This window comes from Lissotriton vulgaris, chromosome 9, assembly GCF_964263255.1.
Source record: "Lissotriton vulgaris chromosome 9, aLisVul1.2, whole genome shotgun sequence".
Taxonomy (NCBI): domain Eukaryota; kingdom Metazoa; phylum Chordata; class Amphibia; order Caudata; family Salamandridae; genus Lissotriton; species Lissotriton vulgaris.
In genome coordinates, this window is record NC_141697.1 from 781764658 (window position 1) to 781791108 (window position 26451).

Here is a 26451-nt window from a genome sequence, read left to right on the forward strand (position 1 = left end):
TTCCTTGTTCATGGTCCTGATGAATACCTGGTACTTCCCATGTAAGGTAGAAACATGTTGACCAATACACATATAGAGATACTCTGGCCGTAACTTCCCTCTCAGTATCTCGCCCCCTTTTTTAATATTGTCCAGTTGCTTTAAAATAAAATTCATATTTTCTATAAGTTAAACCAGGACAATTTTTAACACCTTTTTTTGCACTTACATTCACAACCTGCTCCACTGTACTTCCGGTGTTGAAGCACACCCTGGTGAGCTAGGCCACCAGGGTGGACCCCGATGATGAAGCATGTCATCACTAGGCTGGTGAGTGAGGGTTTTTTTTTACAAAAGGATGAATCCTTCCCTTTTGTCAGTCAGAACACCCCATTAGGAAATCTTCTGTTTTTCTTTTGGTGGTACTCCTCTCTGTTTAATTCAGTCCTTGATCAGGGGAACAGGAGTACTCTCCGTTCACCTTGGGTGAACACCATCCCTTGCTCTCCCCTTTGTTTTCCCACGTTTCTCAACATGCGCCATGAGTTGTTAATTCACTACTTTCTCAGTAACCTTAGCAAAGTAAGGCAGTAAAGAGATCGGGTGCAGATTGTCGAGTTGTTAGGAGCTGATATGAGGTTTATACGGAGGGGCCTTACAGGATGCAGAGTGCTGTGCCCTGAAGCCCCTGACAAGAAGTTGCTGCTGGTTACTCTGTGACATCATGATGGATATCCCTTCTGCCTTATTACAAATGCAGTATATCCAATGGCACTTAAAATAAGATGGACGGGATATCCTTCGGCCAAACTCTAAATCAGGTCCTTACTCATTTTAAGAAGTTACAAATGTGTCCCACGCTATGTCTTAAAACCTGCAGCAAAGGTAGGTTTCCAGACACATTGCTGGGAAACTTCTGTGAGTATGTTATGGCAAATAGGCAGTGGCTCCTCCGTATATCTATTGTACAGCGCTCACTACTGTGCGTTAAGAAATGCCATTTCCTCTTTGCAATTGAACAGTTTTTACTAGAGATTCCACAAGAAAATATTTTGGCCTATGCACACACTAAAGGGCGTACTAGTCCGCCTTCTTATCCAAGAAGGAGATTTATGGGTGCAAAGTCACCTGCTGTTAATGGAGCTATTTGCACATGTAAGTGGAGAGGTGTGGCTCACTGGTTAGAGGCGGCAGACCTGTAAGCAGAGAATGACCCGGGACCAGGGTTCCATTCCCGACGCAGCAGGGTCGTGGACCGGTGGTCAACGGACTTGATAATTCTGGCCTCAGTGCCTACTCGAACCACGGAACACACTCGGTAACTCTGGGCATTAAGCTTGCCTCATCTCTACAACGGCCCCCCACAGACGCCAGGGATGCCTGGTTTCACCCTGGAGATACCCAGAAAGGGACCATCTCACAGGGAAAACCAGGACGGGTTCCCCAGCGGTCTGCAGCGCCAGGACACTCGGTTAGAGTAACAGTGCGCTTTACAAGTACCCCACATTTACATTTAAGTTGGACTCGCGCAAATAGCTTTGTGAATTGTACTCTTCATAAGGGACGGTTACTACCATCCATCAGGGACGGTCTGGGTTCTTTTACTGCAGAGTTAATACAACAACAAGACCTGTCGAAGCCCCCCCCCACCCACCCACCCCCCCAATCATATTGCACACTGTGTTGGACCATCCCCCAATCATATTGCACACTGTGTTGGACCACCTCGTTGCCTAATCAAAAGGAACCCGCCCACACAAGCCATTGTTGGCAGGCAATAATGCCTGCATTCCACACTGGCCCAGGTGCAAAATTGTAAGGAGCACTGGAATTATGCTGTTCTGCTGTTATGGCGCCCCTTTATTACTTCGCTTACCAAGTAAGCCACCATTTGTGACATCGTTTGCAGATTTCAACAAAAAATATTTCGGATTCTAGTTCAAATGGATCAAAAGTTACTAAAATAAAGAGTGTCACATGTGGTGCCGCACAGTGGAAGATTCTTTACAAAGTTTAAACCGAATGTGCTGCATTAGGCACAGAATGTGCAGCATTAGGCACATAATGCCCCGGTTACTTACCGGTAATCTTCATTACTCCGAGTCCATGTCTTCCTCGCCACAGTAATTACCCATGAGCCTCCGGCTCCACACAGAACTCCAAGTACAAAAACAGCGCTCTAGTCTCCCTCTCCCTCCTCCAAGATGGCCCCCAGTGGCTCCAGCCAATCCCATAAAGGGACACAGAAGCACCAACACGACCTGAAGAACCAAGCCGCAGACATGAAGCCACCACCAGGGCCGGGAGGGAAGGGAAACTATACTGTGGCGAGGAAGACATGGACTCGGAGTAATGAAGATTACCGGTAAGTAACCGGGGCATTACCTCCTCGTCCTGTCTTCCTCGCCACAGTAATTACCCATGAGCCGATACCAAAGCAATCAGCTTCATGCAAGGAAAACACTCCACAGAAACCATGTAGAGAACATATCCAAACACAAGAGGTACAAATATTCCACAGAAATATACACCTCAAGGAATCCCAGCCGACAGTACAGAGGAGGCAAAGGAAACAGAAACCCCACCCCAATCCGAAGGTGAAAATGGGACCTGAAAGTATGCGGGGACGACCAACCGGCCGCCCGGCAAACATCCTCCATGGACACCCCTCAAAGGCGGCCCACGATACAGAAACAGATCCAGTGGACCGACCCTGAACAGTAAGAGGGGGAAGAACAGAAACAGACCCGAAGCCAACCGTATGGCTACCATAATCCAACGACTGACAGTGGACAGGGAGGGCCTCAGGCCCTGACGAGACAAACCAAAAATTGACAAACAAAAAGTCAACCCTACAAAAGTAATGAGTGCATGAGAAATAAACCAACAATGCACGACGCACATCCACAGGTGGAGAAGGTAATCCGCAGCCGAGGAAGGTTCAGGACAAAGAAATGGAAGAACCACTTCAGCAGAACGGTGAAAAGAAGAATCCACCCCAGGAATAAACATAGAATGAGGGCGCAAGACTGCACGATCAGACAAAATGACCAATCTGGAGCAGACCGTAAGAAGGCACCCAGCACACCAATACGCCTGGCAGAATCAATAGCCACAATAAACACCACATTGAGTCCCAAGAACTTCAGGCCCACCGATACCAAAGGCTCGAAGGAGCCGACAGCAAGGAACGCAATACCAGAGTAAGGTCCCAAGGAGGAGAACACAAGAAAGGACGGGGACGTGGCAAAGAAATGGACTCAAAAAGCCGAGCATTCAGAGGAGAAAATCGAACCAAAGGCAGGACATGAAATGCCCGAATGGCGGCCCACTGAGCCCAGAGAGTGGAAACGGCCAAGCCCAAAAGGAAACCATGAAGTAAAATTACAGAATCCGATCAGGTTCCAAGGAAGCCAACGACAGCCTGTGACACACACACCAAGAGGCAAAGAAATCCCAATGCTTAGCGTAGGACTTCAGAGAACAAGGCCTCCGAAATTGCTGAATGACACCAGCCACAGACATAGAACAACCTCCACGCCTCAGAGAATCCCACACAAGAGCCAGGCCCGCAGACCCATGTAACGTAACACAGGTAGAGGAAGAAGAGGACCCAACAGAGGGTAAGGCACGAATGGTAAGGCCCACCCTGGAGACACAGCCAATTCCAACCGTAGGGGATATCAAGTGCGACCGATCCAACCCGGAGCGATCAGAAGTCTAAAGGATCCCTTCCTCCTGATCTCATGCAAGACCGCCGGAAACAGGGGAACAGGGGGAAAGGCATACAACAGGCCCCTTGGCCGAAGGAACGACAGAGCGTACACCAACCAAGCATCCTCGCAAGGCATAATCGTGCAAAAGCAGCGGATTCAGGCAACAGCCCGGGAAGCAAAGAGGTCCACAATCGGAGACCCAAACAACCTCCGCCACCCCACGAACATCAAATGTGTGAGGGACAAAGACTCCATGGAAGGAAACACCAGGTTCAGAAAATCCGTCACAGTGGTCGCCGGATCCGGCAGGTAAAAGGCAGATAGGGACGTCAGGTTCACCTCCGCCCAACAACAAAACAGACGGCTGATGCAACTGAGGGAACGAACCCCGCATCCCCCTTGACGGGCCACATAAGACCTCACCACCCGACTGTCCATCCGGACATGCACATGGAGACCCCGAAGAAGATCAGAGAATCCAGCAGATCAAAAAGGGACGGCCTTCAGCACCACGCATTTGGAGGAACCCGACAACACCGACTGAGGCCAAACCCCCAGAGTCGCCGAATCCCCCAGATCAGCACCCCAACCCAGCAGTCGGGCACCGGTCGTGACCACGCGGGTGGGAATAAACAGAAAGGGGCGGCCCCCGGACAGACGACCCACGTCCAACCACCAACACAGGACCACCCGAACATCCACCGACATAGGAACCAAAACACCCATATCGAGGGAACAGGGGACCTAACGCGACCAAAGGTGGGAACACCACCGGGTACAAGTGGAGGCGAGCCCATGGCATCGTCAAGAAAGAGGCCGATAACACCTAGAATCCTCAACCACAGGTGTACAGGACAAGATGCCCCAATAACAGGGGACTAACATCCGACATCAGGGACAGAATCCGGGGAGGGGTTTGGAACACCATCCCCAAAAGAGTCTGGAACAGAACCCCAACGAAGTCAATCCCCGTGTAGGAACCAGGAAGGACTCCGTCACATTCACGAGGAAACCGTGATGCCCCCGGACATGAAACACACTCCGGACAAGAAACTCCGCCATAGAAAGAGAAGAAGCAGAAATGAAAGTGTCGTCCAGATAAGGAATATACACTAACGCCCTCCCCATGCAAGAGTCCAACAAGAGGAGCCAGAACCAAAGTAAAGGACCCGGGAGAAGAGCAGAAACCAAAAGGCACCACCAGGAACCGGTAATGACGACCCAGGACGCAAACCGGAGAAACCGCTGATAGACGGGATGAAACAGGCACATGTATACAAGCATCTCTCAAGACCAAAGACGCCCGGAAACACCCCGAGACACCAGAGGAAGGATCAACTGCAGTGAAACCATAACGAAATACCGGCGCGGGATGAAAGCCTCGACCTACATCTGGCCCATCACAGGATGAAGAATCCCGGAGCGCATGCACACAACAATATAGGAAGGAATACACGTCCAACCACAACAGAACGCAGGGCACAGGAAACACCGTATGACCGGTCATTAGGGAAACAAATGCCAACCAAAGCAACAACCGCCTTAGAGGGACTCTGGGACAAGGCACGGACCCGAAACAGCCAGGGGGAGTCCGGGTAAACCCAAGAATAACACCCTCTGAAACCACTTGAAGAACCCATAGGACTGACACAGTCCCTTGCCAAGAGCCCACGAATCAAGAGAGGCGACCCCCAACCGGACCAATATCAGGAACGATCCAGACAAGACACGTAAGCCCAGCACGTCCCCTCCCAGAACGACCAAAAACATGCTGGGAATCAAAGGCACGGAAGAAACCAGTACGCTCAGGAGCAATGAGCTTACGGCCCAACATAGTAGTAAACACCATGTCATTCAAAGGAGGACCAAGCAAAAGAACCCCCGAAAAAGGGATCACCACCAGGAGACTCCACAGCGCATCGTCAGCCGTCCAGGAACGAATCTACAACTGACGCCTGGTAGCGACAGATGCCCCAGCAGCCGAAACCGCCCGTCCCCAATGAATCAAAAGGAACATCAGACAGCAGGCGTACATGCCGCCCCAGCATTTCCAGATCAGAAGAAGCATCCTCCCCCTGATCCAACCTACAGCCACGGAAGCAAATCCATCAGCAAAGACTGGATCGTGCAAGAGGAACAGGCAGCAGCCCCGACAGAAAAATGCACAGCCGCAAAAGTGCGCATCACCGCACCATCCACTGTATGGTCAACCGGGACAGCAGAAGAAACCCCCGAAACAACAGTCCCTTGAGAAGACATGCTGGCCATCAAGGAATCAACCTCCAACGAGGAGGGGCATACACAGCAAAATCCTGCAGGGGTTTCCCCTTACACAAAAAACGCGGAAAGGAACCCTTGTCCAGAACCCTCAAAACTGAAGAATGAAGGGGCAATGACCCAGGCTCAGGGCGCTGATACGGAAAGAATAAAACATCAGCAAGAGGTGACACAGATTCAGGGAAACACCAAATGTTTGTGAATGTGCCCAAGGACCAATGCAAGAACGGCCCCATGCACCCAGCGTCATCAACTCAGGCCCACATCACCGCAGTAACCGTCCCCTGACACCGTAAAGCAGCAGCCACAGCAATTACAAACATGTGCAGCAACAACCCCATAAAGGGAATCGCCATCCCAGAAGGAGAACATACTGAGAAGGAGCCAGGATCAGGCACGGCAGAAGCATCACGCCCCATGTCCACTCGAACAAACACAGGCATAAGTGAAAACTACACGCACGGTAAAACAAGCATTTACAATGCAATGGTTTCGCCTTTGTTAAAGTTAGAGCTATTGGCATTGCTCTTGACATTATTTTTATTTATGTATTTTTTAACATAAATAAATGGCATTGTCATTTACAATGCCACTAGCTTTATCTCTCGCAAATGACACACACAGAGCCCCCCCCACACACACAGCCACACAAAGCTCCCCACACACACAGCCGCACAAAGCTCCCCACACACACAGCCGCACAAAGCTCCCCACACACACAGCCACACAAAGCTCCCCACACACACAGCCACACAAAGCTCCCCACACACACAGCCACACAAACCTCCCCACACACACAGCCACACAGAGCCCTCCACTATATACATTATGCCGATTCATTTTCAGCTCTACAGGGGGGCTGTGCATGAATTTGGGTTCTACACGACAGCTGGAAGATTACGGCGTCTACTTCACTTACAGATAAGATACTATGTGGCTGTAATGGGCAAAAGCAAATCGGAACAGGAATCGGAAGTACTGAAACAATGAAACGGTATAAAAAGAACTCCTTAACGTGTAAAGTTATTTTTGTAAGATGGACTATGTTTACCTAGGAAAACAGGGGGGGGGGGGGGGGGGGGGGGGGTGACAGCTTGGTAACTTGAACTTGTCCTTTAAAAAGGAATACTCCACTCCAGCTAGGCACACTGAGCTGCCCCTTTCTTCTTTTAGATCCAGATGTTGCTTTGTGTTCTATTATCAGAGTCTGAACTCGACAGCTATATCATCCTGAACCTTGGGTTGCACAGTTATACTAGGTGCTTGGATAACTAAACGCTATTTTATGGAGCTGTGCTCTGCCCAGGTCGTGAAATGTGCCATCATGGCGTGTTATCAGAAATATATGCCCGAAGCACCCATGAGTCAAGAACATGCCAAGACCTCGCCGGACATTTTGAAACAAAGGCACACTAGTTACAGCTCAGCTTGTGCCTTAACTGCATCACATGTTTAAGAACTACTTAGGAAGGAATGCTTGCTTTGAACTCAAGACTGAATCAACGTGCTCCATAAGCCACTTCCAAAAATACAATCATGGAGACAAATCTGTCGCAAGTGTGCTACTATTCCCAGTAGCAAGAACAACATGTTCCAAGTTTAATGCTGCTGCAGCAGCTTTCGCAGCACAGGGGCCATAAAGCAGCTCACTTTGTGCCAGGAGGGAATGGACAGCTGGTGGTCTGGCTCCTGTTGCCCATGGGTGCGAGCCATGCTTACTAAGCTATCAGCATGAGACATGCCATCCGCGAAGTGACAATTCTCACCGGATAAATGAGGCTTAGAAGCAATGTCTCACTGGCTAGGAAGGATCTATAAAGTGAACGTAAAGAATTCAAATCCCGTAGGGCTTTAACAAACAGGATCATGATAAATGAAGAGTGGACAGGTTATTGTACAAGCGGCTGTGTAAAGGTATGCTCTGTGAAAAAATATTTAAATAAAAAGTAAACTGTTACAAATAGTGCCCCATCACTGAAGTGAAACCAAGGATGGACCAGAAGAGAATTCGGAATCTACAAAGCTTACAATTTGTTTTTAAAAATTATGTGTGGTTTACTGACAGCTGCGTCTTTTCTGCTAGTGTCAAGTAGCAAAAAAAATATATAAGTACAAATATCTCTCTCTCCCTCTCTTCGGTTTAGCTGTCATTAACACTTTGCTTCGACGCTCCCAAGTATACTGCATGAGGAACGGGTCGACCCACTTCCAATTTTAATTTTTTCCCTCTCATAAAAGCCTGATAAAGTAAATTAAAGTCAACGTACTTACAGCAAGCGTTCATGCAGAAGCTGTTTTACATAAAAGAATAAAACATGACAGCTACATAAAAAGGGAAAAGCTGAAGTGGAACAAGTGCTATAAGAATAATAGAATGCAGAGGGCTCCACTGAAGACATGAGTGGCTCAGGGCTAATGATGGCTGGCATGGATAGGGTTTATGTTTCAACATTCAATGCTCGTCTTAGTTTTCCCCCTTTTTAATTTAGAATATTCTACCCTCAGGGTGTGGAATGTTCCAATAGCCTTACAGCACCTCTGTAAAGGCCCTCTCCCTCGTTATGGGCTAGAACTCGGTTTCAGGGCTTTTAAAAACTGGTATAGCCCTCTGCAGCATGCTAGAAGGCTTATTAAAGGAGCTATTAGGAGTGCTAGAAAGCTAGGTAGTGCCCTTGGCCATGGAAGGGTTGGGCAGCAGTTTGCAACTGAAAGTAAGTCTAGTGTAACCCAGCTGGAACAGATAAACCAGACAGCATTAATGGACTGTGCGCGGTGGATGCAGAGAAAGGAGTCATTATTTTCTCTTTCAAACATCAATCCAAATACTATGAGAACTCCAATTTCTCCTTGCCCCCAAGATGAAGTAAGTTTTGAGACATCTGTTGTGTTTAATACATTCAGAGCTTGTTACATTAAAGAAAGCTTTTAGTGTTAATCATCACAGTACAAAGCCGCTCTCATGTTTCTGAAGTCAAAAGCATTCCACCCTTTTCCAAAACCACCTGGGGTTCAATGCATGAGAGAGACCTGGACATAGAAGATCAACAGACGGACCAGACTGCAAGCTACAACACGTTTATTATTTATATAAAGCCGAAACACTAAACAAGGTGAAAGGAACTGCTTTTTTTCAAATGGAGTACCCATTTTACCAGAAGTGGGGTGGTGGATTTTTAGGGAAGACTTTGGTTAACTGCCACCAATTACAGTAGTTTCCAACACTTAAGTGTAAATTAATAAAGTATTTTAGCCCTCGTTTAAGCTTGCAGGCCACTGTTTGCGTTATTCTAGTAAAATAGAGCAGGAAGAGGTAGACGACCGTTCACGCGGCCAAAATATATTGGCTAACTCTTCATAAACACTACCGGTTACATGTTTGTGACCTAAAACTCGCCACCACATCCTGAAACCACAATGCACAGGGACTCGCGGGCTTCTCTGATTTGGATGTGTGTCATTGCAGCGTATCGCCAGACTGTAATCCGCATGAAATAATGGGCCAAGAAGCAGCGAATGATTTACAGCTGTTTTGCCCATAAAAATATTTCCTGAAATGTGCTTTTTTAATTATTTTTTTTAAAGATCTGTTTATTGGGTTTTCGTCAGCATTCCGTGCAATACATCATATAGCATCCACATTATACTTGTGTACAATGTATTCTTTCAGTAGTGAAATTAAGTGATTTTAAACGTTAAGAACAGTAAATAAAGGAAAACAGGAAACGATACTTCAACTGTGTTTATTCTTCAGGAGAGTCTATATTTCTGACAGACATCCATTTACCTGAAACGTTTACTTTTTTTTTTTATGCCGGTATTTGTAATGCTCTATGCCTATGTGTGTATACCCTTCATACTCGATAGGCTTTTGGTAAAGATTAGCAGCACTGTTTGCGTTATTCTAGTAAAATAGAGCAGGAAGAGGTAGACGACCGTTCACGCGGCCAAAATATATTGGCTAACTCTTCATAAACACTACCGACTCTATAAATCACACGCTTTTAGCGTTTCCTCTTATATTGGTCGTATCATGCCTGTGTTTTGGGTAAATTTCAAGCAGAAATCAATACAGAGCTGCAGTGCGATGAACGAGTGGGTGGAGTCATAACCTGCCCTTGCAAGTTGCTTTTTTGGCGGGAACTGTTTTGTTAAAGGAACATTGAGAGGTTTAGTACCGTCCTCCACAGGTGCTTGCTTCCACGGCATATTTACTGAGCTTCTTACCTCTTGCTGGTTGGTGGGCTTTTTTTCTTCGCAGAGGCAGGCCACGGGAGCCCCGCGTGGGCCGCCATACTTGTTGTGGGCCGCCGTCTTCCTTCTTCCCCTGGGCGGCGGGGGGGGGCGGGCACTTCCGGCCGGCCGCGCTAGGATTGGCCGGCCGGCCAGTCACGGGGCGGGAAACGGGAAGAAGAGACGCAGTAGTGCCGGCAATGCCGGACCAGACACGGGGGCGTTCCCGGCGTCCCGTGACGTCGGCAAAAGCCAAAGAATGTCGGGAACGCCCCCGTGTCTGGTCCGGCATTGACGGACAGGCCCCTCGTCCAATGGCAAGGCTCCGTTTACGGAGCCAGCCAATCAAGGACGAGGGCCGAACCAAGCCACACTACAGATCTCAACAGGATTTCGCCTGCGCCGAAAAGATGCGCAGAGCGCATCTCTTCGCAGGCGAAACCTAAAAAGGGACCCTAGGTCGCTAGGCAACCGTCCCAATCACTGTAACACACGCCCCCTAACAGAATAAGAGCGCATGCAAACCGGCGCGCTCCGCCTAATTATTCGTTTTCAGCAAAAACACACGTCTGAGCACATCTCGCCCATCGACAAGCAACAGCACACAGACGCGTCAGAAAGTAAGCGGAGGGGAAGAGGTCACCGCACCCGGCCGCGCCAAGTCAGCTCAGCATGACGCGCGGCCGGGAAAGAGCATTCCCGAGAACGGTCCCGCTCAGCAGGACCCCAGGAGCCCCTACATAGCGCGAGGTCCAAAGCGACCGAGCACAAACAAACAAACGCCCCCAAGGTCCGCTATAGCAGGACACGGAGCGCGGAGGCAAACGAATGGGGAATAAATGCAAAAGTCACAAAATTAAATATATTGATACAGAAACAATAAAAACGACATCACATCCCCCACCGAAATACCCAAGGCCAAAAAGGGGCTGCTCAAGCAAGACCCCAGCCTTCAATAAACAACAACAATCACTCACCTGACCAGCAGGGAACACAGCACTCGGAGAAGTGCAGAAAAAAAGAACAGGTCGTGTTGGTGCTTCTGTGTCCCTTTATGGGATTGGCTGGAGCCACTGGGGGCCATCTTGGAGGAGGGAGAGGGAGACTAGAGCGCTGTTTTTGTACTTGGAGTTCTGTGTGGAGCCGGAGGCTCATGGGTAATTACTGTGGCGAGGAAGACAGGACGAGGAGGTAATGTACCTTTTCCTGCAGCGTACTTTAGACTAACTCGACACCTAATTTGGTCCTATATTTTTGGACATTGGTAGTGATCCTGACGATAGTGCTCAGAGTTGGGAGCCAGAGAATACACAATTTCTCCACAAATGTCAGAAACATAAAATAATAGTTTTAATTGAGTTTTGCTCACCCAGTCATCGCCCCTTAAATGGAGTCCCACTCGGTCCCCCATCATTGGATTCCCATAACTATAAGGCAGTCTCGCTCACTGGCACTCAGAGGAGTCAACTATAATCTCTTTGTGTGTGCCACTCCCCTCCATGACCTTTGCTCCTGCTTTCCGTTCAAACTGCTTATATAATACCCTCCCTTTCCTTATCTATGCATGGCACAGAGGCAGCGACTCTCATCTCTTCCTCAGCCTATGCACGTTTTCTCTCTCAAACAGCCATTCTAAGCCGTTGCCATGTGTCACATTAAAAAAGAATGAAGTAATTCTATCAGAAAATGTGGCGCATTATGCTGCATAATTTGCATTTTCTTGCCGCTTAATTTAGTCAACCATGCCACATAACTGGGCGCTCACCTGCTGCATCATGCAAAAGGCACTGACTATTAGAATACCAAGAAGTGTGTTATCTGTCTCTCACACTCCTTTATTCAGTCTGTTCTCTATTTCATGTTTTTCATTTTCTCAAACTCCATGTAAATATACGTCTGAGTTTCAGCTTTTCTCATTGTCTGGCAAACTCAGAAACTGCTTGCTCATTGAGAGCTTGGCATACCCCCTGGCCCTTTCTTATATGGCTATTTAGACTCTGGCGGGCGGCCCACCAAGGTGGTAGAGTTCATGGTCACATGCATCACATGCAGTGAAAATAAGAGACAGTCTCTCCGTTCCCAACAGGGCACTGGGCCAGTCACTGTAAACTGTTAACCCTATGGTAGATAGCCCACCAGGTCAGAGATGCAGCTGAAGCTCCAGACGTGTAAACTTGGAGATCACCCTAACGTTAGAATTACGCAATGGAACCGCATGTTTGACTGGGCGCTGTACCGGTCCACCAAACTCGAAAACAAGCTCATGGCCTCCTCTCACCTGTGGAGACTTCCTTGTGTTTTACTAGCAGTAGCATAGTGATAGTAGTTGTGTGTTGGTGGGGCTCAAAGAAAACCCAGGACTGTTTTAAGTCTCCTAAAAGCGCCCTGGGCAGCTTCGAACAACACAAAAATGAATAAATGGCAGCACTGTCGTCTGTTTTTGAGTGTTTTCAGAGAAGTATTATTAAGAATGCGCCTGAGAAGGTATTGCTCGTCTAACCTCTTACAAGTCACAGACGGAGCTCTCAAGTTCTCTCAGTTCCATGCCTGAGTAGTTCATTCAGTCCAATTTTTTTCTATGCTATATGGAATTTGCATCACTTTTTATCTCATAACACCAGGACTAAAAGTCCCAGAAAAGACAATAACAAATTTGGATGTGATCAGCTGCTCGCCATACACCTGGGAAACATTAGAACTCTGAGGTTACAGCCAAACTGAAACAGCTTGCTACAAAGACCTGTGTGCAGCGTACTCCGTGGGTCACAGATTCCAGTCCCAATAGGATCGTCGAGAGAGTGGGTTGAGCACTTGCTGCTGAGGTCTGTGAGTAAAACGAAATCGGGTTCCACGCCCAATGGGGCCTAACTAGCCCTTCCAAAAATATCAGAGTTAATGCTAAGGCAGCCTTTGTGTATTACGACCCTCTGCTCTCTATTCTAAAGAAAGAAGACTCACCTGCCGCAGCGCCCAACTGGCCCACTCTGTTCCTTTAACTCCTTTTAGCAACAACCTTTTTGTTGAACGCCCCCTCCAGTCGACCCACAAACGCCTACAGGCAGGTGTCCAATCACAAGCTGCGGTGACAAAACACGGCCAATTGAAGATGGAACAGCAGAGTACGTTTCGGTTTAATCCTCGCAAGCCATTGGTGAGGAGGCGCACGCAATGACTACCATTGGCTGGGAGTGTACTCAGTGTGACAGCTGTCTTCAGGCCCTAGAAAGCAATTGGATGTTTGCTGTGGTGCGTGCTTGCCTCTTTATCGGTGTTTTTACCCCTTTGTACATTAACACAGGGTTCTTTGGTCAAAGTGTCCATGGTTCTAAAATATCTCAAGTTTTGTATCAGAATCCATTCCAAGACTAGGTGACGGTGTCCATGCTTGATCTGTGACTGTAGGGGTGACTGTGTGTGCGTGCGCGAATGTACCTATATATAGAAGAGCTTTATTGTTTGTAAGCGCATTCATGTATGTATGTATACCAACCCTCTCCCTGAAAATAGCAGGGGCACTGTAACCACCACTATTCATTTTGCACCAGCGTCCAATCGTAATAACGTGTCCAGTAAACTCGTTGCTATTTCATAGGGAAACAATATAATAACAATATAACAGCCTTATAGTTTACTAATAGCGCCTACAAACTGCTAGTACGACATTAAGCAAGATTTAAAACGTAATAATAATAATAATAGTAACTTTAGTAACAACTCGCCAACAAACAATAATTGTAATGGGTACTATTAAAAAGCTGTTTCTTCTATTAAGCACAACAAGACTCAATTGTAAGCCTAACGTGACAGCCCACCTGTCTGCAAGATGATGATTGTTATCATTTTTTCAAAACCATCCTGTTGGTTGAAAGTTATATTATTCCACCTCCTATGGAGGTGCTTGCATTACAATGCACGAGGGACTGTTTTATGTCGCAGAGGTACACTGAATCAAGATATTAAGGGCCTTATTTATGAAGGCCTTGCAACACTTTTGTGCCGCCGTTGCGTCACTGTTTGTGACACAGTGGTGTCGTTAACAATGCGCCACGTTGCGCCATATTGCAAGGTGATGCATCTAGGCAGATGCGTCACCTTGTAAAGCCTTGCACCATATTATTGCTGTCTCAGGTACAATGTATGCAGGGTGGACGTTCCCACGTAAAAAAGGGTTGTAGAAGTGTTGCAGTGAAATATATGAGATTTCACTGCAACACTGTTCGGACGCCAATGCGTCAAAACCTTATGCGTGCCTCATCACATGTGTAAGGGTGACGCAGTGCCACAGGCAAAGGCCTACCACATGCATTGCTGGAGTTGCGTCAAGCTTGTGACACAACTCCAGCAATGCGTGACTTTTGCGCCAACAGATATGTCAGGATTTCTGACGTATCTGTCATTCTTTGCAAAATGGAGCGCCGTACATTAAATACTTTTTTGAGGAAAACAATGGTCCTTTTTGGAGGAAAATTAGGAACAAGAAATAAATATAGAACGAAAACGATTCTTTATATTTACTATCCAGACGGATAGTGCAATTTAATAAGAATTATAAAATACTGTCAAGGGACAAACGTAATACACAGTGGGATACAGTCCTGTATCCAAAAATCACAAAGATACACAAAGAGTGACAAGGTGACAGTTTACTGAAAACAAACCAATCAGGCGAAACAGAGAAGGTTGCTTGTTCTCAAATGTAAACAATAGGACAAGCATGATAAGTAGCAACAACAGTTACACATAATAACAGAATTGTTTGTGTGGACGGTGTTTTTAAAGGTCGACAACGTTTCAATCCCATTTACATAATCATTGGGATCATCATCAGTTCAGTAGTACTGTTGGACTGAACAATTTAAGTATAAACAACTAAATAACCACATAAAAAACATTTTGGGAGGGAAAAGGAGGAAAAAAGTGCATAGGTTGTTAAAAGACACTTCCCAATTAGCATAGTGCAAACAGAACAAATTATAAATGGGACGAGCACTTAATGTGGTTAGGTGCATGAGGTCTGGAACAGAATAAATGCTAGACAGTTGTGACAGCATTTGATAGTATCTAATTAAATTAAGGCTAATGGTGGTGGTGGTGTTGCAGGGCCTAATTAATGCCGGGTGTGTGTAGGGAAGTGAGAGGAACAAGCGGGAATTGTGGCGGGGGATGGCTTGAAGCTCTCTGAGCGGTGAAGGTACCGCGCTAGTTGGGTATTAATGCGGCGAACAAACCTGTGTAAGGTGTGTTAACAGGATTGTGCTGAATATCCGGTGGTGCAGAAGCGCTTGATATATGGGGTGGGTGGTGAACATAAGCGCGTCCCGGTCTCATGAAAGCAAGCTGACAACCCCTTGTGTAGTGAAGCCGAATTTGTAAGGGAGGGGTGAGTGCCGGAGCGTGAGACCTGGTCTTGCGAAAGGCCGCGCACTCATTGGACAAGGATTTTTGTATTCACAGTGTTGATTGGTTACTACAAAATAAGAGTCGCGCTAGCATTGGAAGTACCAAAGTAAACAAAATTAATCAGGCCGAGTTAGAAGCGAGCCTGGAAAGGCATATGTGGTATCCTGAGTTCTTACCTAACCCTCAAAACTCAGGCTTCTATAAGGAACAGATTATACGAGGTAGACCGCACATGATGTATGGAATAAAGAGAAAAATGTCATTTGCCGACAAGGTAAAGAATTTCTTCAAAACAGACAAGCCCATTAGAACAAGGGAGGGTGTGATCATTCCTCCGCCGAATACTCCTGCTTCCTTCATGATGTTTGAAAAGGGGTATCATACCTGTGTATGGCTAGAGAATTGGGCAAAGTATACTGCAGATGACGGAGTCCTAGCATTTCCTATTGATGGTACCTTTAATGGTAGGATCCTGTTTAACTTAAGGACCCGCATGAATGAACTACATCCCAGACCCAGATTAACCCAGTACGAAGCCTTAGAAGAGTGGGAAATTGAGGCTTTGGAGAGAGATAGACCCCGGATGGACAAGGGAGTGAGCAAATGGTATCCGAGGGTCCATAGAGAAACCAAAGAGCAGAAAATGAAACATTGGAGACAAAGCATGATGGTGGAGGGTTTGTTTCCTATGATGGGGGTATTAGAACAAACGAAAGGAAAAAGTAAAGAGAAAACCCATCACTTAATGCCTGTAGGGGACTCAGAAGATGAGCACCTAGAAGATTTGTTGATGAAAAACCCACCTCCCTATGTAGCAGAGTCTGAGCCTTTAAGTTCACCAAACCCGTTTGCCAAATATCCCAGATGTCGGAGGGATAGTGAGACAGATGGAACGGGTACAGATAGTAAGACCAGTGAAGGGGATGGGTTTTGCAGACCTAAAACCACGGTCCCGAATTATCAGCCGTTTGGGGAAGGCCCTCCTCGATTGATTACTCCGACTGCCCCAAGTATTTACCCTCCCTTGGTTCCCCAAGTATTGCATGACAAATCCGCAGAAAGGGCTTTGCGAGAACAAGAGAAGGAAGCCCTGGCTAGAAAGCGAGACGATTTAGTCCGGACCATAGCCCAGATACATCCCCATCCAGATTCTCTGACTATTCCAGTAACCATTGGGCCCGCTATTCCTCTTTATAGGGATAACCTGGCTAGTCCTCGTCCTCCTGTTATCTCCCCAATCATGCCTACTCCTACTATCCCACCCCCGAGAAAGGAAGTATTCATAGATGACGATCAAGAAAGTGAGTGTGAATCAGTGGTCCTGATGGATATGCCCATTAGGGAACCGAGAACTAGCATGTCGGGGGCGAGAAGTCAGAGTAGGGCAAAAGAGGTTCTGATTGAAAGTACGTCTGGGGTTAGGAGTGCCGCGGTGGTATCCCCAGAAGAATTAGACAGATGGACCAAAGAATTAGAGAAAGAGACCACTCTCCAACCTAAACCATTAGAAATCTATAAGCTAAGAATAGAAATAGAAGAGATGATGGCTGGAAATGTAGGATTAGACCGTTAAACTCCTTCAGCGAAGAAGAGTTACTGTTCATCAGTAAAAACCTTACCCGAAACGCTAGATTGCTCCATGAGAGACTGATGGACACAGCCACGGAAATGGGAATAGATGTCAGTCGCTCCAAAATCCTTCAGAAACCCTACAGAGTAGATTTTTCGGACAAAGACTTAGAAAGCTTGAATATGGGAAGAAAACAGATCCAGATAAAAGAATTATTAAAACTCTTGCAGAAATGGGGGGATGTGGGAAAATGGAGAACCCGGTGGGCAAAGAAAAAGGAAGACAGCAGGGCAAAATCCCAGGCTTCAGAATATGTACTGAAAGAAGTAACTCCCGCAGAAAAGTTGTGTCCCATGAGAGAGGTCCCGGGGGGAAAGTATGTCCATGTCCCTTGGTCCCGACAGGATATCGTGTCATTTACTAATGACTTCCCGAAATTAAGAGAGAAACCAGTTGACTGGTACAGACAAGTTGAACGCGTCATAAAAGTTCAGAAATGTCTTCTGAAAGACCTGGATGGGTTTTTCGACATTGTGGTCCCTGTAGATTTGTGGACCGACTGCAAAATTGAAATTGATTGGCCTAGTGAGGAATATGCGAGAGACGAAAAAACTGGAGCTCCCGCACCTGAAGTAATGAGGAAGTATGAGCAAGTCATACAGTACCTCAAGAAAAAGGTGCCCGCAAAAGAAACAGATTGGACCAGAATAGATAGAACCACCCAAGAACGCGATGAAACTGTCCATTCCTTTTATGAAAGGTTACTGCAAGTATTCAAAACTTACAGTGGTATCGATAATGTGGACATGAAAGACATGACCCATTTCAGTTATAGATTCGTGCTAGGATTAAGGCCTGAGATATCACAATGGATTCGAGATAATAAAATAAGCTGGCAGGGAAAGCCCATAGATGATGTCCTAAAATATGCAAAATACTGCGAAGATGAAATCGAAAATAAAAAGAAGGCCCTCAAGGAGAAGGTTATGTGGGCCCAGGTGAAATTGGCTGAACAGCAAGAAAAACAGTTAAGTAAACTGAATTCCAATAATAATGCTCAGAATGCGACTGCTGGGGGAGGAGGGAAGCCCCGGGCAAAAATGAGTCGGGAAGAGGCTATGAAGAAGTTCCCATGCCACGGGTGCGGCCAGTTAGGGCATTGGAGAGACGAGTGTCCACACCTGCAGGCCAGTAATGCCCCTATAAATGGTTTAAATCCACAGGTGCAGAAAGAGGGGACGAGAAAGAACCAGCAACAGGTAAAGCTACCTCCAGTACCTCGCGCTCCTAGACAGAATTATAAGAATCAGGGCCAGCAGAATGAAAGGGCGGAGATATGGGAAGGAGAGAATGGAAGCAATGCAGCGATTCCACAGTACCTGTTAAATGATTCTTTCCTCTGTGATGAACAAGATTGACGGGGCCTGAGGGGGGAGGACAAGGAGTGCGTACTTGGCGCCTCCTTACCGGTAGACCAGACTGGACCATACATTGAAGGAAAGGTTGAAGGAAAAGACGTCACCTTTCTGTTGGACACTGGTGCTACCCGGTCCACTGTGAGAACAGTGGATGTTCCAAACCTTCCCCTCTCGGGAGAAGAAATCCAAGTAGTGGGTGTCTCCAATCAAATAATAAGTACTCCAGTAACTGAGCCTATGGAAATCTCCATAGGAAACTTTAAAGAAATGCACAGATTTGTGGTCTGTGATTCCAGTCCTGTGAACCTGCTGGGACGTGATTTGTTGTGCAAAATGCGCTGCACCATCTTTTGCACACCAAAGGGTGTCGAAATTCAGACCCCCGATGAAGATGGTTTGTATAAACTGATGTTAGTAAGACCTGACACTGACATTAAAACCTTGTCCATTGAAGACTTACCTGAAGAGCTTCAGTTAAGAGTGGTACCAGAAGTGTGGGATTTCACGGGAAAAGATGTAGGCTTAATGGCAAACGTGGACCCAGTTAAAATAGCAATAAAAACAAATGCAGTATATCCCAAAACAAGACAGTACAAAATGAGTGCAGAAATAAAGGCAGGAGTCGCAACTGAAATTACCCGACTGCTCGAAGCAGAAATCATAGAAGAAGTAATGAGCAGTCCCTGCAATTCACCCATCATTGGGATTAAAAAGCCTAGTGGAAAGTACCGAGTAGTGCAGGACCTGCGCAAGGTAAACCAAATTGTTGTACCTTGCTGTCCCATTGTGCCCAACCCTGCAGTGATCCTATATCAGATTCCTTGGAATGCGGAATGGTTCACTGTCATTGACCTGTGTCATGCATTCTTTTCCATCCCATTGCATCCGGAAAGCAAGTTTCTTTTCAGTTTTGAATTTGACAGCCATATCTATGTCTGGAATCGCGTCCCTCAAGGGTACACTGAAAGTCCATCGATTTTCAACCGGATACTAAAGAAATGCCTTGAATCTCTAGTCCTGCCAAGAGAGTCTGTTTTGGTGCAATACATAGATGACCTTTTAGTGGCATCTAAAACTCAAACTGACTGTGTCACTGACACCATCGCCTTACTAAATCACCTAGGAAAAGGAGGACATAAAGTTTCCCCTGACAAATTACAGTTTTGCAAGAATTCAGTAAAATATCTGGGGCACCAGATAGAGAAAGGGATCCGAAAAGTCACCACAGAAAGGATCAAAATAATCAAAACAATGGACCTACCCCGAACTCAGGAAGAGGTGAGAATGTTTTTAGGAGTTGTGGGGTACTGCAGGCAATGGATTGTGGGATTCGCAAATCTAGCTAAGCCTTTGATAAAAATGACCAAGAAAGGAGTGGAAGACCCAGTCAGTTGGGACAGTGAAAGCATGAACGCGTGGGTGACACTGAGAAATTGTCTATGTACCGCTCCTGCATTAGGTATGCGGATTACTCCAAGCGTTTTGAACTGTTCTGTGACACCAGAGAAAATTGTGCGCTCTCGGTCCTGACCCAGGAGCATGGGCTGGTCAGACGTCCTGTAGCCTATTTCTCAGCCACTCTAGATCCGGTGGCTGCTGGATTGCCCGGATGCTTGAAAGCAGTAGCTGCTACCTGCGTCAGTCTAGAACAGAGTGAGAATATTGTCATGGGACATCCTGTCACTGTATATGTTCCACATTCTGTTGTAATTTTGCTGACCAGAACCAAGACCCAGTATCTCACACCTAGTCGGCTGACTAAGTATGAGAGAATTCTGATTGGTGCTGAGAATGTAACCATTTCTCGGTGCAATGTTCTAAACCCAGCGACTCTATTACCTGTTCCCCTGGATGTAGACGACGAAAATGAAATGGAACATGACTGCATTGATCTGACAGAATTCAGCACTAAGCCCCGTCCTGACATCAGAGAGATAGCATTGCTTGATGGGGATCATACAATGTTTGTGGACGGTTCATGTTTAAGACATGAGAGTGGAGGTCTGTGTGCTGCCTATGCTGTAGTGACACTGACCAACACCATAGAAGCCTCTTACCTATGCGAGGTGAAATCTGCACAGGTGGCAGAGCTCATCGCATTGACAAGAGCTTGTAGGAGAGGAAAAAACAAACGAGTAACTGTTTATACTGACAGTCAGTATTGTTACGGGGTTGTTCATGACTTCGGCCAGCTATGGTTACAAAGAGAATTCATGACTTCCTCAGGTACCCCTATAAGAAACGGAAAGGTGGTACAAGAATTATTGGAAGCTATTCAATTGCCCAAAGAATTGGCTGTGGTCAAGTGTGCGGCTCACAGATCCGGAAATGATGATGTGACAGCCGGGAATAGGTACGCTGACCAAATCGCACAGTTTTGTGCCCGATACCAAATGTCCCTCCAAATTGGGTTATGGGGTGGACACAGCTGCCAACTGATGTTGTTTGATAATGTGTCAACGTGGGATGAGTTGAAAGACCTACAACAGTTAACAGACAGGGAAGAAAAAGGCAGGTGGAGTGAGAATGAATGCAGAATAAGGAATGACGGTGTGGTGGTAAACAAAACTGGAGTACCTGTGCTGCCCGACAGCCTGATAGATCCCATGGTCAGGATGATACATGAACCTACACATATGGGAAGGGACGCCATGTGCCGTGTGTTTGACAAAGTGTTCTACAATTCAAAGTTCAGGAACCAGGCGGAAAGGTTTTGCCAGAGGTGCCTAGTGTGTCAGCAATTCAATGCAGGAAAGAAGACGGTAGTGGAACAAAGTACCATTGGAAAGGCAGTAGGTCCATTTGTTAGGATGCAGGCTGACTTTATAACAATGCCCAAGTGCAAGGGATATAGGTACGTCCTGGTTATAGTGTGCCTGTTTTCCCGGTGGGTGGAGGCTTACCCAGCAAAGAAAAATGATGCCTTGACTGTAGCCAAATTATTGCTCAGGGAGTTGATACCTAGGTATGGCATTCCTGAGACGATTGAAACAGACCAAGGTGGGCATTTTGCCAACGATGTCTTAGAAGAGCTCTGTAAGGCCTTTAAGATGAAGCAAAGACTGCACTGTGCCTACCATCCTGAGGCGTCAGGGGTGGTTGAACAGATAAATGGCACGATAAAGTCCAGGTTGGCGAAGATGTGTGATTCCACCAAAATGAACTGGACAGAAGCATTGCCCCTTGTGCTGATGAGTCTGAGAAGTATTCCAAATCGAAAAACAGGTCTGAGCCCCCATGAGGTACTAATGGGGAGAGTGATGCGACAAGCATGGGTACCTGGACACAAACTGCTAAGCATTACTGATGATTTGGTGCTAGAATACTGCAAGCAACTGGGTGACCAAGTGCGTTCTATCTCCCACCAGATTGGAGAGACAGCTGACGACTGGCCCAAGACTCCAGCGCATAAGCTTCAACCAGGTGATTGGGTGGTATTAAAGAAACACACCCGGAAGAGTTGCCTTGGACCAAAGTGGGGAAAGCCAAGACAAGTGATCCTTGTCACCACTACTGCTGTAAAGTGTGCTGGTGTACCGAAGTGGATCCATGCCAGCCACACCAAGCGGGTAACTGGAGAAAATGCGACTGAAGCTGAAGACAGCCCTGCTGAGGAGACTCCCGAAGAGAGTCCGGATCTCGCTGACATTGAACTGCCGAGCACAAGTCGAGACGTTGAGTGGTACCCTGCCGACGACCCGGTTCATGATCCAATACGAACCAGGAAATATTCCTACCTAGACAGTGAGTGGGATAGTCCAGGTGAGACAGAACTAGAGGACGAAGGTCAGGTCAACGAGACTCACATCACACCTGATCAGGATATAGGCCAAGTAGGGACAGATCAAGACATCGACACTCCACCTGAAACTCCGGAGTCTGGAAAGGGACAGATAGTGGTCAAAGTAGATGTTCATGCGGAAGAAAATGAAGGGAACGAAGTGCATGAACCAGAGCAGATAGAAATAGATGAACGTGTTCAGGAATCAGAATCCAGTTCACCTGAAAGCAAAGAAAACTTACAAAGCGAACCTGAACAGGACCAGTTTGAGGACCAGGCAGAATAAATAGATGAAAGACCTGGAACTAGTCAGACAGGGAGGGAAATAGACTCTGTCAAGCACAAGGAAAAAATTAAAAGAGTGCACGAGGAAGGCCAAGTGTCCTCGACCACTGAAAGTCACAGAAGCAAAAGTACACCCAGGTGTGGAAAATTAATACAGTTTTGGTGAACATTATCTACGCCATCTTGCCTTTCTCCGATGCCACACTTTCCGTCATGCACATCTGCCATATTTTAGCCGTCACGATCAGAATCACCCTCACGTAAGACCCCCCCACACCGGTCATCCCCACTCTCACATGCCTTGCGCATAGGCAGCAGCCATTTTGAGCATCATGGTCTCCCGGCCCCTCGCTGATAGCCAGCGCGTCTCTCTCTCTCTCTCTCCTAAACCTCGCAAACATCCCCCGCACGTTGACAACCCCCGCTCTCTCATGCCTTGGGTCATAAACCCCTCTTCAGCGCAGCTCCGCCACAGAATCCCATCCTGTCCCCAGCGCGACACCTCCCTTCATTCCTTTCATGGTCTCAGATCCTTTTGATGCAAACCCCCTTTTCCTGTGTCCCCGTTTGTCTTCCTTATTCCCAGGCCGCCACCTGGCCCTGCGGATACTGTTTATTACCCCGTACAGTAGGAAGCTTCCCCTCCCCATCAAAAGACCCTCGAGCCGATCAAAGCCCCCACCCTATGAGATCCGATCAACCCCATGCATTCCGTGAATCGGCGGAATGCCCTGCTGTGCGACAATCATCACCTGTTGTGACCGGGGTGGGGAATTCAACTGTAAATGTATGTGGGAACGGGCCTGAAGGGGAGATTCCGAGGATGTTCTTTCAAATATCAAGGTGTTGCGAGAATGTGTTACGTGCAATAAAGGTCATAAACCCTAGTATAAGAGGCCAGGCCTCAGAAATGTGGTTAGAGCACCTCGTGACGATACTTGCTGTCTGAATTGATGTGTTCTCCTCCGGAGAGAATAAAATCCTCGTTTCCTGCCTTCCAGTCTCCAGCGCCTGCTTCTTCATTGATTAATATTGGTGGGTCATAGAGGCGACACCGCCGGGCAACATAAAAGGGTCTTTGGTTACTGGTTGTCTTTGAACCCCTTTTTACAATTGGCGTCCCAAACGTGGGGCCCATCAGCGACTCGTGGATCCAGTGGGAGAGGTCCTGATGACAGAGTGAACGACTGCAACGATCGGAAGGTACCCTGTCCGATAGACCCTCGTCTGACAGCCGATCATCCGAACTTCACTGGTTCCGAACAGACCTCTCTCGAGTGATCTGCGGTCCTGACTGGGAACCATCAGGAGTGCCACGTGGATTACGAAGAGAAGAGGACGATCGGGCGCTGGATTCGGAAGACAAGAAACTGTCCATGCGGTCCGGGTAAGGTCGTGTAAACACGACGAATTGCGAAAGTGATTGATAATTGAAAGTGATTGATAATTGATGAGAAAATACTAGTATTACTTTTTGTTAATTTATTTGGAGATTCGCTGTCTGCAAACGGAGAAACAACAGGCTCTCCCTTTATAAACAGCGAAGGATAGGTACGCATCCGTCGGACCTATCTTTCTCCCCCACTGAACAATTGCCCCTCCCCCATTGATTAACTGTTATAGATTGTTTTCTGGAGATTCTCTGTCTGCAAACAGGGAAGAATAGGTCCCCTCTTTGCAGATAGTGAAAGGGTAGGTGACGCGGACCTTTGCGAGCCTACTTATTCTCCCCATTGACCATATTGATTTTTTATTTTTGACCTAACATTGATTGCTCAAGATTGGTTCATGAGGTATTCACTACCTGCAAACAACGTAGAATAGAAATATTCTGTCTAGTCTTTGCAAGCAGTGATAAGATAGGTAGTGCTGACTATTATCCCATTGTGATCCGTCATGCCTGTCTTCTCCCCACTGGTTAGTAGCCTGTTTAGCCCGGACCGCTTATTAGAGATGAACCATCCGGCTCCGCTGGAAGGCACCCCTAATAAGGACATGTTCATGAAGCATGGATTGATCGCTATAGCCTATAGTGAGCTGTGGCATAATTATACGAAAAGGGATCGAGAAAGTCAGTGGCCACTGAGAGGATCCTTCGATCTTGACAAAATAGAAACGGTAGAAATAGCCCTTCGTAGGAATGAAACAACACCTATTATGCTCGATAGTCTCGGTATGTGGCGCAAAGAAGCCACACGACGAAGGGAAAGCGACGAATTCAGAAAAGGTGAAGGGACACGGCGGACAACCCTCCAAACGTCTAGTAGGCAACGGGAAGGGCCAGCGATGGCACAGCTCCGAGGAGTAGACATGAAAAGGGAACGGTATAAAGGGATGTGTCGACAGGGCAACCCCGGGACGCGACGACCCGAAAATAATCCCCCGACACTATGCACAGGACGAACAGATTTAAAACAAAACCAATGTGCTTTCTGTAGACGTCTCGGGCACTGGAAAGCCCAATGCCCGACTCTGCAGAGCATAGGTAAGAACGAAGGGTCGACAGAAAGAACAGGCCGACAGAAAGGGAAAAGGCGCGAGATAAAAACCAATCAGACTAGTGCAGACGGAACAGATAGAACCACCCCGTTTGATTATGCTCGATGGCATAGATTTCGTCAGACCAATTTTAACGACATGTTAGAGTTCTGGGACTGATTGCTCTCTGTTGCTCCCCCCGCTCTGAAAAACAAACACAATTACAGGCCAGTGTAAACAACCCCCGTTAGAGAAAGGACTCAAGGAAGCCAAACGTCTATTATATAACTTAGGATTTAATTACGGTAAAGAAAACACACAACCAACGGTAAATAGAATAACTAGTAGAACTCTCTCTAAAACAAACTGTACTAATAGGAGAAATACAAAACATATTATGCTCACTCCGGAAGTCCTCGAAATGTAACAGTTCGATGGTCCCGCCCACCTGAAACACATAGCACGTGTGGGGCAGGGCCTGCCAGCAGCCATGGACCAAAAGAGATCACCGGCGAGAAGGTACCGGAGGCTCCACAAAGCAGGCAATGAAATGGTCTTCCCATACTACCCTTCCAGGGATGGCGTCCCCCGGGCCGCGAGTAGGGAGGGGGCGGATGCAAATGACCCCCTCCCTCGTATCTCCTGGTCCGGCCATCACGAATTCCTCCATCGAACGGATGCAGGGTGGGCGGGGAGGGAGAGGCGACACGGACGAGCCCTCTCCCACCTCCGCAGGTAGGAGGCCTCCCTGCCCTGGTCCGGCGCCGATGTCCTCCAGCCGGGCGACGGCCATATACCTGCGCTGCACAGAACTTACAATGTCCGACTGGTATATTTTCGCAGCACAGGACATACAATGCCCGACTGGTATATTTGCGCAGCACAGGACATACAATGTCCGACGGGCATACTTGAATAGCACCGGACGTACAATGGTCCCCCAAGAGTCGGAATCAGGGGTGTAGGGTGGTCATCATGTGCACCCCTGATTCGAAGGGACGGCGTGGGATGCGCCGGGAGAGGGAGGCGGCACGGACGAGCCTCCCTCACCTCCCCAGATGAAGGCTCCACTGCTGCACCCTGGCGCCCCGAACCAAAATGTCCTGCTCCAACAGCATGATGTTCTGTCATTTTCGCCACAAGAAGTTTCTTCCACTCCTGAAAGATACGACGGAGGGCGGCTGCCGCAGGGTCTCAAAATGGCGTCTGGGCCCTCGGAAGGCGGGTCTAGGCCTCTGGAGTAACTTTGTCCGAAATTGCAACTCGGGCATTTGCCCACCTGGGCGCAAGCCCCCACCATCGACAAACATCCCCTCG

General features: G+C 47.4%; 1 protein-coding gene across 1 annotated transcript in view; it reads right to left on the bottom strand.

Moving 5' to 3' along the window:
- Positions 1–13250, bottom strand: part of TM7SF2 (transmembrane 7 superfamily member 2) — a 93394-nt gene extending 80144 nt beyond the window's left edge. Inside the window, exon 1 of the mRNA XM_086938504.1 lies at positions 13161–13250. The gene's annotated coding sequence lies outside the window, so the exon portion shown is untranslated. The remainder of the gene's footprint in view (positions 1–13160) is intronic.
- Between the last annotated feature and the right edge of the window lie 13201 nt (positions 13251–26451).